Source organism: Lagopus muta, chromosome 2 (assembly GCF_023343835.1).
Source record: "Lagopus muta isolate bLagMut1 chromosome 2, bLagMut1 primary, whole genome shotgun sequence".
NCBI lineage: Eukaryota > Metazoa > Chordata > Aves > Galliformes > Phasianidae > Lagopus > Lagopus muta.
In genome coordinates, this window is record NC_064434.1 from 28196593 (window position 1) to 28211103 (window position 14511).

At 43.7% G+C, this 14511-nt stretch overlaps 1 protein-coding gene across 5 annotated transcripts in view; it reads left to right on the plus strand.

Moving 5' to 3' along the window:
* Window positions 1-2408: 2408 nt before the first annotated feature.
* The window catches only part of FAM135A (family with sequence similarity 135 member A), an 81062-nt gene continuing 68959 nt past the window's right edge, over window positions 2409-14511 (plus strand). For 2 of the 5 annotated variants that reach the window (XM_048938241.1, XM_048938245.1), the window contains exon 1: window positions 2409-2834. The gene's annotated coding sequence lies outside the window, so the exon portion shown is untranslated. Of the gene's footprint in view, window positions 2835-3043; window positions 3152-3189; window positions 3717-4296; window positions 4319-14511 lie in introns of those variants that run through there. The other 3 variants (XM_048938244.1, XM_048938242.1, XM_048938243.1) reach the window with 3 other exon arrangements.

A 14511-nucleotide genomic window follows, 5' to 3' on the forward strand; every position in this document is an offset into this window, starting at 1 on the left:
ATAAACTGTCCAGAGAAGCTGTGAATGCCCCATCCCTGGAGGTATTCAAAGCAAGGCTGGATGGGACCTGAGCAGCCTGATCTGATGCCTGATTTAGTGGTCAGCAACCAGGCCGCAGCAAGGGGTTGGAACTAGGCGACCTTCAAGGTCACTTCCAACCCAAGCCATCCTATGATTCTATGAAAATGACAGGAGTGATCCACTAGGATCTCCTGCATTGTACCTAAGCAATGAATTATTTCTAGACCTCTCTATGCTAGTTATTAATGAAGCTAATCCATAACTTTCAAACACACATATCTAAATTGTAGTGCTTAACAGTGTATCCTGTCTTGAACTGGGGTGTTCATTTTGTAGCACCTATACTTTAAAAATCTCCTGGAATACAGGCAATTTCATATAGCAGTCTCAGAGAGCTGCTATTCCAGAAGGTTCTCTTAATTTGGAAGAGCTGTCAGAGCACCCTTCTTTACGTGAGCAAGCAGGGAGACATTACAAAGCCATGTGGGAGGCCAGGAGACCCCATCCATATGACAGTGCTCATTGTCACATAGAATGGAAGGACGCAGTCAGCAACTGGGCTGATTTGGGATTGATCTTCACCAGTGGATTTTGGTGAGGAAGCAGCAGTACATCAGATTTCTCTAATGGGAGCTCTGCCATTTATGGGAACAAGCTGCCAGTTTTCTGCTTTTATCAGGGGAAAAGACAGTTGCCAAGAAATGTGTCCTCCACTTGGTAGGAAAGAGGCCTGCTAGACATATTTTCCTTATAGCAGAAATTTCATGAAAGATATATTAAAGAAAAAAAAAAAAAAAAAAGAAAGGAACCGAACAGTAGTACTGAGCCAGATAAGTATGTATCTGTGCAAATACATAAAACAAATCCAAGCTGTCAGCCTGACCTTGGACTGTTCAGAAACCAGAACACCTCCCATAGAATTTGGCTCAAGAGCCACAGACACTACCTGGCGCTGAGCACCTTTCTGTATAAAAATGCCATACTTACGACACAAATAAGTTAGTGCTGTGCCTCGCTCTGGTGGCTCCTTTGGCCTGCCAAGCACAGACAGGCTGAGTATTGGTTTGGTACTTCAGGGCCAACTCTGCAGGACTGCATAGCAGTTATTCGAGCCCATCCCAAAATAATACTCATAAATAAGCAAAATGACATTGGTGTGTTTTCAAGTTCAAGGATCAGTACCAATGCTTTAGAAACTGCCTTTGTAAGAAGCTTTGAGACACGCACATGCCCTGATAAATCAGATGCAAGTTTAATTTAAATCATTTCCCATCAGCTGAGATTTCTTTTATGAGAATTAAATTTCCAGACAGCCACGAGTTCAGTTTGCAGCGAGCAAGGTTCTGCATGCAGCGATGAGAACAATCCCAATCAGTTCACAAAGCAACAAGCAGGTACTGGGAACTCAGGAGGACTCCTTGCAAAGACTCAGCACGGCGCTGTGATCCTGTCCCTCTGTCCTGTGCCCAGGCTGCCTGCTTTGTTATCTTCTGTTGGCATTTTTGGATGCAAAGCTAATTGATAGAGGTATTAATGAAAGAAGCATATGAAAAGATGAGTAGGTCCACTTGACCAGCCAGAAGCTGCATGACTGAAAGGCGCTCCACAATCAAATGAATGCCATAAGCAAACCTGCTTTGTCACTTTGTCACTCTCCTAACAGACTTCTGCAAAACAGGTTCAGGTCTAACTTTCAGAGGGGAGGCCACCTTCTGAAAAACTATCTTTAAGCTAAGATGAAAGTTTTCTTCTCATTCAAGTTTTTTTTTCTTTTCTTTTTTTTTTAATTTTTTTTTTAAATTATTATTATTATTTCTTCTCTCCAGGGGAAGGCAAACAGATAGAAGGCAAAGAAGAAAATGAGTTTTCTTCTCAGACAGCCAATCGTTTCAGTTCAGAGAACTATTGAAAACAACTGATTCTCAGGCTGCATGCTGCACTTGTTAATGGGAGACTGAAGTACACGGCATCTCTCCCCCTCTGCGTTAAGACAAGTAGCTTCATCACAGCCCATTTACTCGTGTTCTGCTGTGATACACTGCCAGAAGTCTCACAAGAACGTTGCCCACACAGGGCTTCAACCAACCACCACCGGCTCGCGTCCCGCACCTCAGCTGCCCCCCGCCCACCCCGTGCCCTGGGGATCCCGAGCCCCGCAGAGCTGCCCACAGCAGGGAGCCCTTCCCGCTCCCCGGCGCTCCGTGCGCGCGGTCCCGCCGAGGGGTCCCCGGGGGAATCGGGCCCCGGCGGCCGAGATCGGGCCCGCCCGCGAACCGCCGGCTGCCGGCCGCTCCCCTCGGCCCCGGCCCGGCCCCGCGGAGCCGCGGGAGGAGCCCGAGCCGAGGCCCGGCGGGGCGGCAGGGGGAGCAAGAGCCCGAGCCGGGCGCGGCGGCGGGGCTCCGGCTGCCAGCAGCGCCGCTGGAGCGACTCCTCGGAGCCGGAGGCGGCGCGGAAAGCCCGGCGGGGAGCTGGGGATGCGGCGGCGGGCGAGGACTCCGCCGCCGCCGGCTTCTGCCTCCGCCTAGCCGCCAGATCGTTTTTTCAGAGGCGGCCGCGAGGCTGCGGCACCGCGACCCTCCGTCCCTCGGCGCCGGGCGGCAGGAAGCGGCGCGCGGCAGGCTCCCGGCGGCCCCCCCCTCCCCGCTCAGCGCCGGCGGCGCGGGCCGCTCCGTGAGCAGCGGGCGCCGGCGGCGGATGCCCGCGCTACGCCACCCCGCTGCTGCCGCGGCCTGGACTGCGCTGCGAACGGGAAGCGCGGGCGAGGAGGCGACGGCTGAGCGGCGGGCGGCGACGGCCGCTCCTTTCCGTCCCAGGTCGGTGCGGAACGGCGGCGAGGGGGGGCGCGGGGCGACGGGCCGGGGGCGGCGGGAGCGCGGCGCGTCCCCCCCCGCTCCGCCTTCCGGCCCCTTCCGCCGGGATGCGGCCGAACGGCAGCCCCGCGCCTGCCGAGGGCATGGCGGGAGGGGAGCTTGTTTGTGCGGGGACCCTGCGGCCCCCGCGGCGCTGCTCCGGCCCGGCCCCTGCTGGCACGGGGGCGGGGGGCGGTGGACCCGCCTCGCCCCGCGGCCGGGAAGTTTCGGTGCCCGGGCAGCGCTCCGCCGCCGCTGATTGTTTATCGCTCCGAAAATAGGTCAGGAATAATTTCCACCTCGTTCCCTCGGTGAAGTGCCCGAGCGGCGGCCGCCCGGCCGGGTTGCCGCGCCCGCGCTGGGAAACGCTGCTGTCTGTCTGTCGGGAGCTGGAACGATAGTTTTTATTTTTTAACGTTTTCGTGCAGTGCCGAAAGTTGGCGGCTGAGCGCTGGGAACAGCTGCCGGGTGTTTCCTGGTGCGGCCCCGTGGGTCCGGGCTGCTCAGCGGCCCTGGGAGCGGCCGGGCCGGGAGGGGGAATAACCCCGCAAAAGCCCCACCGCCACCCCGGCACCGTAAGCCCAGCACAGCGCTGGAGGCAGAACCTGCACGAGAAGCGAGTGCTCCAGTGCGTTTCTGCTGTGTTCCGGGAGGTTTTTAACGTTTTCCGTAGAACTTGCGTGAACACCTTATTGCGTGCTTATAGGTTACAAGCGTGCCGCTTGGAAGTTGCATAACGTAGCCGATTTGAAGATACAATTTGTGGGATTTTCGGTCACATGAATGCTGTGACTACAGAGGTGTTCGGGGCCTTTGTTCCTTGCAGTGGACTTTTTTGATTGAAAAGTAAGCAAACTTTCTGTTTTAAGCCTTATCGTTGTATTAGGTGACTGGGTGTAAGTGGCCTTCATGTTTTAGCGGGGTTTGCTTTAAGAAGTGCAGCTGTCTAATTGCTGAGTTACGTGTGGGTAAGGCAAGCAAAAATTCGCACACTGCTTTTTGTTCTTTGGGCTAATCAGTAGGAAATGCTGCTGGCGTGATACACACTGCTCTGTACTGCTCTTTATTACATTTCAATCACTTGAATGTCTTATGGAGCATTTTGATTGTGGAGGAGAAGTGCTTGGCCCTTGCTAAAGGAAAGCTGAGATCTGCTGGAACGTTACGGCTTTTTCAGGATGAAAAAATGTTGGTTTGTGAAAGAGCAAATTAAGTATTTCAGTGTAGTTTGTATTGTTCTGTTCAACAGTTCTTTGCCCGTTGACACTGAAAATGCTGGTTTGCAGGTAGTGAGCAATAAACCAGGCTGTAGTTGGATTCTTACATATACTTAAACTGAATGTAACAGAATCATCACCTTGCTCTGTTTCTTTGACTGTGACAGTCGCAGTGTGAGTACCTGCATCTGACACGTCAGGGATCGGCTGCAGCTCTGAGCCAATGCCTTGGTGGGTGCCTCTCATTTTTCCCTTTTTAAGTAGCATAGCTCAATGCATCAGCACTCCTTCACTAATCAGTAAAGATTATATTAGAACTCGTTCTTTGGTATGGTTTAAATTTGCTTGATGTGACATACAGTCCTATAAAACTGGTCATTCGCAGCAATATGTGAAACTACTGTATTAGTAAAATTGATTTGTTGTCTTCACTTTAAGCTATAGTAAGTATGAGTGGCCTGAGTAAGGTTTGATGCATAATCAGTAGTGGTCAAGTGAAGGCAGGAATCAAAATCTCAAAACTGTGATTCTGAGGAACATGCCAGACAACCAAATACGTTTGTTGATTGAATCTAATTCCACTGCTGTAGAATTCAGTTCTGAGTTCAGCAAAAGCCCAACAATAACATCTTTTATTCTGTTCAGGCTGCAGAAGAAATAAGCCTCAGTGTCTGTTCTGAACCCACCAAAGCCCCCATGCCGATAAGAACAGTAGTTTTGTTCCAGATCTTGTCTCTAGGACTGTCTCTTGCATTTTATACCCCACAGAATAGTAAACATAGTTCCCAAGCAGAGAAGAGAAGATCAAAATTCATGCTGCTGGATTTACTGTCATTGCTAGTCCATTAAGAGAGACTGAGCCTCTGCTGGACTTGATTGTTGTGGTTTAAGATGTTAATACACTGTAACAGAATGTTCTGTATTTTGGTGCAAGGTCCTCTTTGACAGTGTTGACTATGCATGTAAGTGGCCAGGAGAGCGAATGCTGGCAGGAAGGTGGAGTGGATTGCTGTGAGTGGCAAGGTCTTGAACTACTGCAGGTAGGGAGGTGTGGGAGCCTTATGACAACTCTGATTCTCATAGTACTGTTTCATGTTCTTGAAGAGAAGCTAAATGTGCCAGGCTGGGAGACAGGTACCTAAATGTTCATAGATGTAATGCTGAATGTTGATGCCTTTGTGTGTGGATGCTGTCCTGAACAAATGTGGAAGTTAAGCAGTTAACAAAGGTGGATCTTAATGTGAGAATTATAATAAATTGTTGGGAATTTTTACTACTGTTGACTGTTTCAATATTTATTGATAGAAGCTGGTGCTTCTTGTTCTTGCTTGTTAAATGATTCATCCTCTCCTTTGTGTATTCTGTCCTGAAATCTTTTTGTTCTTTTGCATGCAGTGGTCCCCAGCCACTGCAGGGTAGCCTTGGTGGGAGACACTCTGTAGTTAACCAGGGTTGAAGTGCTGCATTTGCATTGTGTGGGATTTCCTCCCTCCCACTTTCCTCCTTATGGAAAAGTACAATCTCAGTAGTGCTTTCATGACATGACAATATATATTGCTTTCATGACAGGGGAGAGAAGTAGCATCTGTGTATCGACCAGTAATTGTTCACGATGGGTATTTATTCTGTGAGCCTGCTGCTGTATGTCAGCAACCTCTGACAGGGTGTTGGCTCAGAAAGCACATAGCCAAAGTGTTCAAGTGGGATACAAGCATGTTCCATTTCTTTTCTGGTTAAACTATGAACATAACACTTATTTAATTATGAATTAGTCTTAAATTCATTTTTCCCTGCTGGTGGAAAAGCTTTGAAAATGTGACCTTCTAATGAAAAGTGTTTTGGAATGTGTTATATGTGGTATATAGGAGCCTTCAAGACTTCGCGTCTTGCTGGTTTAAATCAGGAGGAGCAACAGACTGCATCCGATCGGTCGAATACACTCAAAGCTGCTTTTTTTTTTCCCCGTGAACTATCTACAATCGTACTGCTTCTGAGTAGATGCCATTTCTGCAGCAAAGCCATGCAAAACAGTGTTCTGCTAACATTCATGTGCTTTATGTTTTCTGTGTCACAAGGCACGTGCCTTTAAGTTTAAGTATTTGTTGATTTTGGCTTACTGTAGCATTTCACTAAGCACATTTTGATGACGCTCATTCATGGAATATATCTCAAAGTATTGTGCATGGAAAGCTCTGTCATTGTCAAAGTATGAACACAGCAGCTAAATATTTATGCATTTGTTTCTAGCGAAAGCTGGTGGTATGTTGGTAACGCGGTGTAGTTGATGTTTGTAGAAGTCTGTCTTACAAATTGTCTTCCTTAGAGAACAATATGTGGAACATTTGTGGTAGCATGAGTATACAACAAAGGGTATACGAGAAGAAAATCTGAAAGGGAGGAAATAGTTTGCTGTAGTTTGAGGTCAGGGAAAAGTTAGGTGAGCGAACTGTGTTTACTTCAAGCAGGAAATCTGTGACAGCACTATTCTTGGAAAGAACAGGCGGAGAAATAAGGAGCAGAGTGGAGCCTCCAAGAGTTCAATTTATAAGCAGAACAGAGGTTGAAAGTGCGAAAACGGACTGAAATGGCTTCAATTCTATTCATGGATTTTCTTTAGTTTTTGGATTTGGGGGCATTTTCAGTGCTAAGAATTGCAATCCTCTGTTGGGAGCAAAACATGAAGTCTCCCTTGTCAATGTTTCTTACTAAAAATAAATGCAGAATTTCTTCCTTCCTAAGTTACATGACTTATATCAGGAAAATTAAAAGCAATCTTTTTCATATATATATATTTAAAACGAAAAGTCACGCAGTTGTTAATTCTAATCTTATATAATTGTATGTGTGTATATTCAAACACATCTATCCTTATATATAAAGCCCCTAGTTTGCTAAATCTCATTTTTAAATCACCAACACCTTCTCCTCACCCAAATTCTTAGATTTAAGTAAAAATCCGCAGCATTTGTCAGTTGTACAGGAAGCCTTACCTTTAACTTCTTGTTTTTCTGATCCAGCTCTGCTTACTTCTAATCATGGCCTTGTTCACTTGTTTTAACTTAATGAATTTGTCACTCTAATGTTTTACTGATCATGCCGTAGGTCATTTGTTACCTATTGTACATGCAGGATGTCAAACCAGATCAACTAATCCTGCTTTCTGGTTATAAAATAAGTTGAACTCTCTTTTTGCTTTAGATGATTTTCTGAAGTTAGTAAACCAAGTATCCCTCTAAGGGTTTGAACTTTTGATATCAGAATGACTCACAGTATAACTTTTATTTTCTTTCTGTTAAAGCTCATGGAAGATATGCAGTACTACTTGCTCTCCTGCAGGTTTAAGAATTACTTTTTGCAGAAAATGCCTTCTTCCCAGGCTGTCAGTTTAGTTGCCACTTGATTTTTCTGCGTAATGTTTGTAGATTTCCTTATAAAAAAATTCCAACTAACTAGTGTAGATTAGAATTGTCTTTCATTAGTAAAGGTATTTGTATATCTAGTCATTTAAATCTAGCTGCCTGTCTGTTTGAGGCCCATCTAGCTTTCCATAAATGCATAATTTTTTTTTTAATTTTCTGGGCAACCTGAGATTAAATCAACGATCAGGTGATTCCAGAGCCTGGGATTTTATGTACGTCTGACCATAAATCCCTCAGCTCAGTGAAATAAGTTGGATCAAAATATGCCACAGTAGCGTGGATATTTGAGGCGCCAGAACAACAGGGCATAGGTGATAGAAAATTTGCATTTACCTCTTTTCATGTAAAATGGCAAAGAGAGAAAGCCTTATCATAGCTGAGATCAATACTAGACGTAACAGTGGAAGCTGCAGCTCCAGACTTATGCTGTCATGTCTGGCTGGGCTTTTCCTACTGAAAGCCCTTGTCACTCAGGGAGAAGCTCGGTGCCATCAGATTTAACCTGGCACTAATTTTACATTGCATGTTCTTCAGATACGATCCCTTCTGTGGAAAGGGCGTTGTGATACTGTGATAGTAATTTGAATGTCAGCTCAGGCTACAAATGCTTCTTTTGACTGCTGGCTGGTGACAAGAAGTTTGGACAGGAATGTACCTGTCTTTTGACTTGTGAGATCTATGAAAGCTGGTGGAGTTTAGATTGGAAAATAAATCTGGAGTCAGGATGATAAGCTTTGAGTTTGTCCCTCTCAAACACAGCGATGAGGGTCTGTTTGAAAATTCATAATCCACAGAGTTGGGAAAACCTCTGATAACTTGGCTCCTGGTAGTTGGGCTTCTTTTCTCTGTGTTTTTCTTATTCTAGCTGCTGCATATTTGAAAGGGGCATATAAGGAATCCAGTGATTAAAAATTGGTCGTGTGTACATTGCTGACTGAATAGGACAAGTAAATTGTAGGGGAAAAAAAAAAAGATGAACAGAAACTGTTCAACATTACCAAAAATTGTTTACAAGGCAATGCCTTGTGATTGCTGCACGGTTCAGGCTGATTCCAAAATCAGTTTAGTGCTTTGTTTTGATGTAACCCTTCACGTCTCCCCATTGAAGGTGCTGAAGGTGATCATTAAGTTGGTGTTATTTTGAACACGTTGCTCCCAAGCACAGCAATGCCATTTTGCATTTGTGTCAGTTCTTCTCACAGCTCATCAGTCAGCACTATTCTGTCAGGAAGGTGGCATGTGGGGGGGGAAGAGGGGCATCAAGCTATTAAGCTGTGGAATAAGCAAAAGCAAAACTCTATAGCGTTGCTGTATTCATGTGTTTAACAGGGACTGTGCACATAACTTCCTTTGGTGCTGTGCGGGGCAGAGTGAGGTCTGAGTGCTGCGGTGGCCAGGGCAGGCCTGGTGCTCTGCCTTCATGACAGGAAGGGGAAAAGCCCTGCTTCAGCCAAAGGTGTGCTGTCATCTGGAGCTGTCAGTACTACCAGTCAGTAATCCTGCAAGCAGAGCGTGGCTCTGAGCCTCCCAAAGAGAGCGCTTGAAGATCCTCACGCTTCCCAGCCCTTTGTGCTGCCTTCAGGAGAGGAATATCCCCCATCTGCCCCCAGGAGGACTCACAGGTTGTTGTTTCCTTCTGTGAAACACAAGCCTGTGGAGGAGGGATTGGAGGAGGGATTGGGACATCCCAGGAGAAGTCGTACTTGGGTTTGTGATTAGCCTCATGACGCTGTATCCTTTCCGGGCAGGAGGAGTACTTACATTGGCTCCTTTCTGCTTCCAGCTTGCTTAGTTATTGTAAGGAAGGCGTGGAGGGCTTTTTACCTCTAAAATGACTGCGAGGAGGGCAAATTGTTCTACAGTTGATGCCCTTCAAGCCTCTTTGCTTGGCTCCTTTTGATGTGAAGGGAGCTCTGAGGGGCTGCTGTCTCCCTGCTGCAGTTCTCCGTCCCTTCCCCATCAGGGTGGTGAGAGCTATTTGTGGAGCTGTGCTTTGAAACAGGATAAGGAAGTGATCTGATGGAGCTCTGCAAAAATAGATGATTCTAAAACGGTAACTAATTCATTTTAAAATGCTGTCCCATGAGCAATGTGTTGTGGGAGTGCGATGCTGTGAAGATAGAAATGAGCACCTGGGATGGGAGCTTGTCAAGCTGCTGATGGTGTTCTGGTGTAATTTCATGGGAAGAGAGAGCTTGAATTCTTGCTGAGTTCATGCTCATTTCTTCAGGATTAGGTCTATATTGGCCTAACTATGGACAGATCTTTCTCTTCTGAAGCAAATAAAAGAGAGCAAGGAGTGATCTTATTTAATTTGATGCTTTTTTTCTTTTCTGACTTCTATTCCTGTTGGGTATGATCTGGTTCACACCAGGATGCAGTGGTAGAAAGGAGTGATAATGTAGACTTAGAAAGGTTAGATGTGCTCCAAGTTGGTGCTCTTAGATTTGGAATTGAGCAGGAGATAAGTTGCTGGAGATGCCATCTGAGCTTACAGGAATCAGCAGGGTTCTTCCTTACCTGGTCACTATTAAGACAAACAAGCAGCAATAAGGTATTACTCTAAACTGACATGGAGGTTGCCTCAATGTATGTCTGACAACTGGATGTATGAATGGTTTTAACACGTGTTCTGGGATACTTTTCCCGTGACCACGTTAGCTTTGTGAGGTCAGTGCTCCCAGTGGCAGTCGATTTAATTGTCCTTCAACTTATGTTTGCATCATATAGTCAGATCTAAATTGCATTATACTAAAAGAAAACAGATTTGAATGTAAGGCTAACCCATGCTTTGTGTACCAAAACAATTGCAGGGAGGGTCTTTGAAGAATCTGTGGTTAAAAATCATGAACAAAGAACAAAATAAGAAGCTATGACATTTCTCTAATCGGTATTGAGTAAAGGCAGATTTCAAGCAGATGACAACAATGTTTATATTTTCAGAATTATAATGGTGGTTTTTTTTTTTTTTGCTTTTAATATCAAAGAAGCAATCTTTTAACTTGAATTTATGTGTAATAATGCTTGTCTCAATCTGCTTTGCTAAAATGGTGGGAAGCTGGAGCCAATCTGTAACAGAAAAATTAATATCAGAGTTACATTTTCATAGATATATTCCTATGAAGTCAGCTCCAAGTCAGCTGACTTTGTGTTAGGTTATTAACATTATGTGTTAAAAAATAAATGAGGCTCTGATGCAGTACCCCCATCTGTCAGTGAAATCATTTCTGTCTGCTGAAAGGTCCGAGCGAAGCGCCTGTCCTTCCATCTTGGCACATCCAGCCTGTCACCACAGATGGTGTTCGTGTAGGAGCTACCAAGGATGTGGCTTTGTGACCACTGATCCTGGATCAGATTTACTGTCAGATTATGTACTGTAACTTTGATCAGGCAGGCAAACTATCACGTTTCTCAAGTTAATAAGAGTACACAATATATCATTTGTGCTGACTTAATGCCTACTGTGGGAGGAAAGACGGTAACTATTTGGTGTGAAGCCTTCCAGTAAAAATCAACCTGTCAAATCTAAACTGTATTTACTGTCTTGTCAAACTGTGACCTCGTAGTAGGTATGGGAACAATAACTTAACTCAATAAATGGTGCTCTGTTTTATTTACAGAATTGCTACTTAAAAAATAATTCAGTGAGGACGTACCATTAGATTTCTTATTTATTTCTCTTCAAGATCTATTTTTTAATAATGAATTTGCTTGTGCTGGGAAGGAAGTTGCAATAAGTGACTTGAGCATTATTCTGATTCATGAAATACTGCAGAGTAATGACAGCAACAATCATTGCAGACATTTTAATGCCAAATTCATTTGTACACGTGAGAGCTGTTTTTTATTTCATTGCATTTCCTGGCACATGGAATTCAAAAAAGTGTTGATTTTCTTGCTTTATGAGTAGGAAAAGGAAATATGTCTTAAGTACACTGAAAGAAATCCTTACTAGCTCTTTATGAAGACCTTCTTCAGTTAAATCGAATCAAAATATTTTATCAAGCTTCCTTTTCCCAGTCTATTAATTTCTACACAGTACATCTTTCTTGAATTCTTGAGATTATGATATGGTGAATATACTGTTATGCAGTTTGCGATTTAAGCCAAAATAGTACAGCTTGCAAATTTGTTGTTGTTGTGCTGGTTGTTTTTTTTTTTTAGTTTATTGTAAGATCATTATGTGCATTAAGTTCAAAAAGACTTTTAATTAAATATTTGGAGTAAGCACTTAATTTTTCTTTTTGCCCCATCTTGCTCTTCCAAATAGCTTGTTATGAAAGAATAGGTTGGTTGTATGAAGTGGAAATTATAAGCAAGATAAGTCCACTCTCCTTGGCTCTTAGTGCACAGATGTGGTATAGTTGCATCATTTTTCTCATTTGGCTGCTGGTTGGGACCAAAGGGCTGATTTACATGGCAGCACCCATCCTGAACTGCCAGTATTTTTCATGGAAGTGCTGCATTTCACTGGGCCTTGATGGCAATCAAATTTCTGCCAGTTATTTCTTACCCTTTTAATCATTACTTTTAAAATGTGTTTTATATTGTTAGAGGAAGTCCTTTTAGAAAGCAAATAAAGCATTCAGTTAGGTTTGCTCATGTTCTGTTTCCTCTTTCTTATGAATTACAGTTGAAAACCATTGCTCAATTTCACCAAATGTGAAAGAGGAGTAGGGCTCTCAAGGATGATGTATAGTGTACATTGACAGCCAAAAAGGGGAGGCACTGCAATGAATGCCCTATCTGGGAGGAAAAATACAGAAGTCAGCAGCTGTGTGGTCCGTTTTGCAGCAGCTGGCCACTCGCACTCGATATAGATAGGTCCATAGTACCTGCAGGATGTGTGATCTTCTGCTTGGTCAGGTTGTCATGGCCAGATAGAGGGTTATCATAGTGGAGGGAGAGGAATGCATCTGCAGGATGTTACTCTGCTGCTCACAGAAACTTTCATGTTAAACTTTGTAATGAGGAAGCTTAGAAATGCCATGTCATTTGTCAGGCAAAATGCATTGCTAAGGTAAAAGGGAATAAGCCTAATAAACATTCAAGATGAATTATTACATCGCACGTGATCTATTAACAAGGCAGAAGAAAAAAATAATTCAACGTATTGATGATTTCCATGCTCAGTGGGAATAATCAAGTTGTCAGCTCAAAGTAGTGAGTGTGTTGTTTTTATCAATGTCCTGCACAGCGGGCCAGTTATTGGTTCTAAATTTAAAGAATAATGTGGGAAAACTTGATTGATGGTTGTTTATCTAGTCCATGGTAGTGTCATAATTGTTCTGCACCAGCTTTGTTAGAAAAGGTGAATCAAGCCATGCAGGCTGTCTGCAAAGTAAAACAGCCTCAGAGAACCTACAGGAAGAGAACTGTCATAGTTGGGTTTTGCGCTGAGCGTATAATATTCGGTCGTTGTTTAACTCTGTTCAAGTGAGAGGAGATATTTATATTCAGATATTGAGTACTGTGCAGATTTAATAATCTGCAAATCTTATATAAAGCAGTCTATTCTGTCGGTTCTTTCTGAGTGGTAGTTGTGTTTAATACTGAGTTAATTTGAATAAGGTATCCTAGATACCTCTACTTAACATTATGTTGGTGTTTTTTTCCCTTGTTTTACAGAATGATGTTTATGCAACCCAAAACTCAATTAGCATTTCTTAATGTATCTCTCTCACCTTTTTGGTTATGGAGGACTGGGCTCTGGTAGTAGTGCTGAGGAGCTCTGGTCATCAGCCAGGATGCTGTGATGCTGGGTGCTGCTCAGGTCCAAGAGGATTTTAAAAGAAGACAAGTGAGTTCTGCTTGATGCAGAGGTCTGGGATCTCCCTAGAGAGCTTGAAATGCAGAAGGAGAGGTGAAATGATCAAAAAGAAGGCTGGCTCTTTGCAGCACCGTGCTGAACTAATACATGCAGTGAATTACACTTTTCAGCTTAACAGTAATTAAAACGAAGGCGGATATTAGCTTGGATATGTTTTGGCCATCTAGATAGTTGAAACACATTCCTGATCACAGACAGTAACGTTTGACAGCTGCTGTGCATAGTCTTTGAGAAAAGTAAATGAAAAAAAAAATACTATTTAGGTTTACAATGAGCTTGTGCTATCGTGCACGCTCTGAAAGTAAGCATTGGGAATAGCTGTGCAGGTCAGGGTAAGATCTCTGTTTCAGCCACAATGAGTTTTAGCTGAAGGCTGCGTCCAAGAAACAGCTAAAATTGGAACTGAAGACAGTTCTCAGGTGGGGAGGACAAATCTGTGAGTCATCAGCACAGAGATAGATGGCGGTTGAGTTTGTGTTGGCAGATACTGGATCTCTGAGTATAAAGGGAGAAAAAGGTCAGGCAGAGAGATGTACAGAGCTCCTGCAGGAACTTAGAAGAAAGCATTACTTAAAGAGTGATGAAGGCTAGGAGAAAACTAGAGGAAAATAAGCATTTTGTTTTGTAGGATTCTGTACTTTTGGTTTTGACCTCTACTGAGTATAAAAAGCTAAATTTAAGGCTAATCTTACCTATTCTGAGGATTTTGTGCTCACTCTCTTCTTTAAAAACAAACAAACAAAAAAAGTTTCATCCTTTAAAAAGTAACCCAACCAGCAAAGTGTGGCGCAGTCTGTATTGTGCAGTTCAATAAGTGTCATAAAAGGCAGTGTCATTTTGATGTGATGTTATGGTACTGGAATTTCACCAGGGCGTTAAAGATATTTTGTGGTGTCAAAGATGTTATGTTACACATGACAAGCACAAGCATTTTCTATTTAAAAAAAAATCCGGGTAATTTATTTTTTATGCTCCAGTTTCTCTATTTTCTCCGAAGCTAAAGCAAAAACAGTTTAGTTTCACAGCTTGCCTGCACAAGTTGCAGTAGGTTTTGTGTTTCTCTGAAATTCATACAGAAGGGACACAAAGTTCCTCTAAGAAAGCATGAATAAGCATTCCTTTCTCTTTGTGTCTAAAATCTGAAGGATATCAGATAGAGTGGGGAGTTTGCTCTA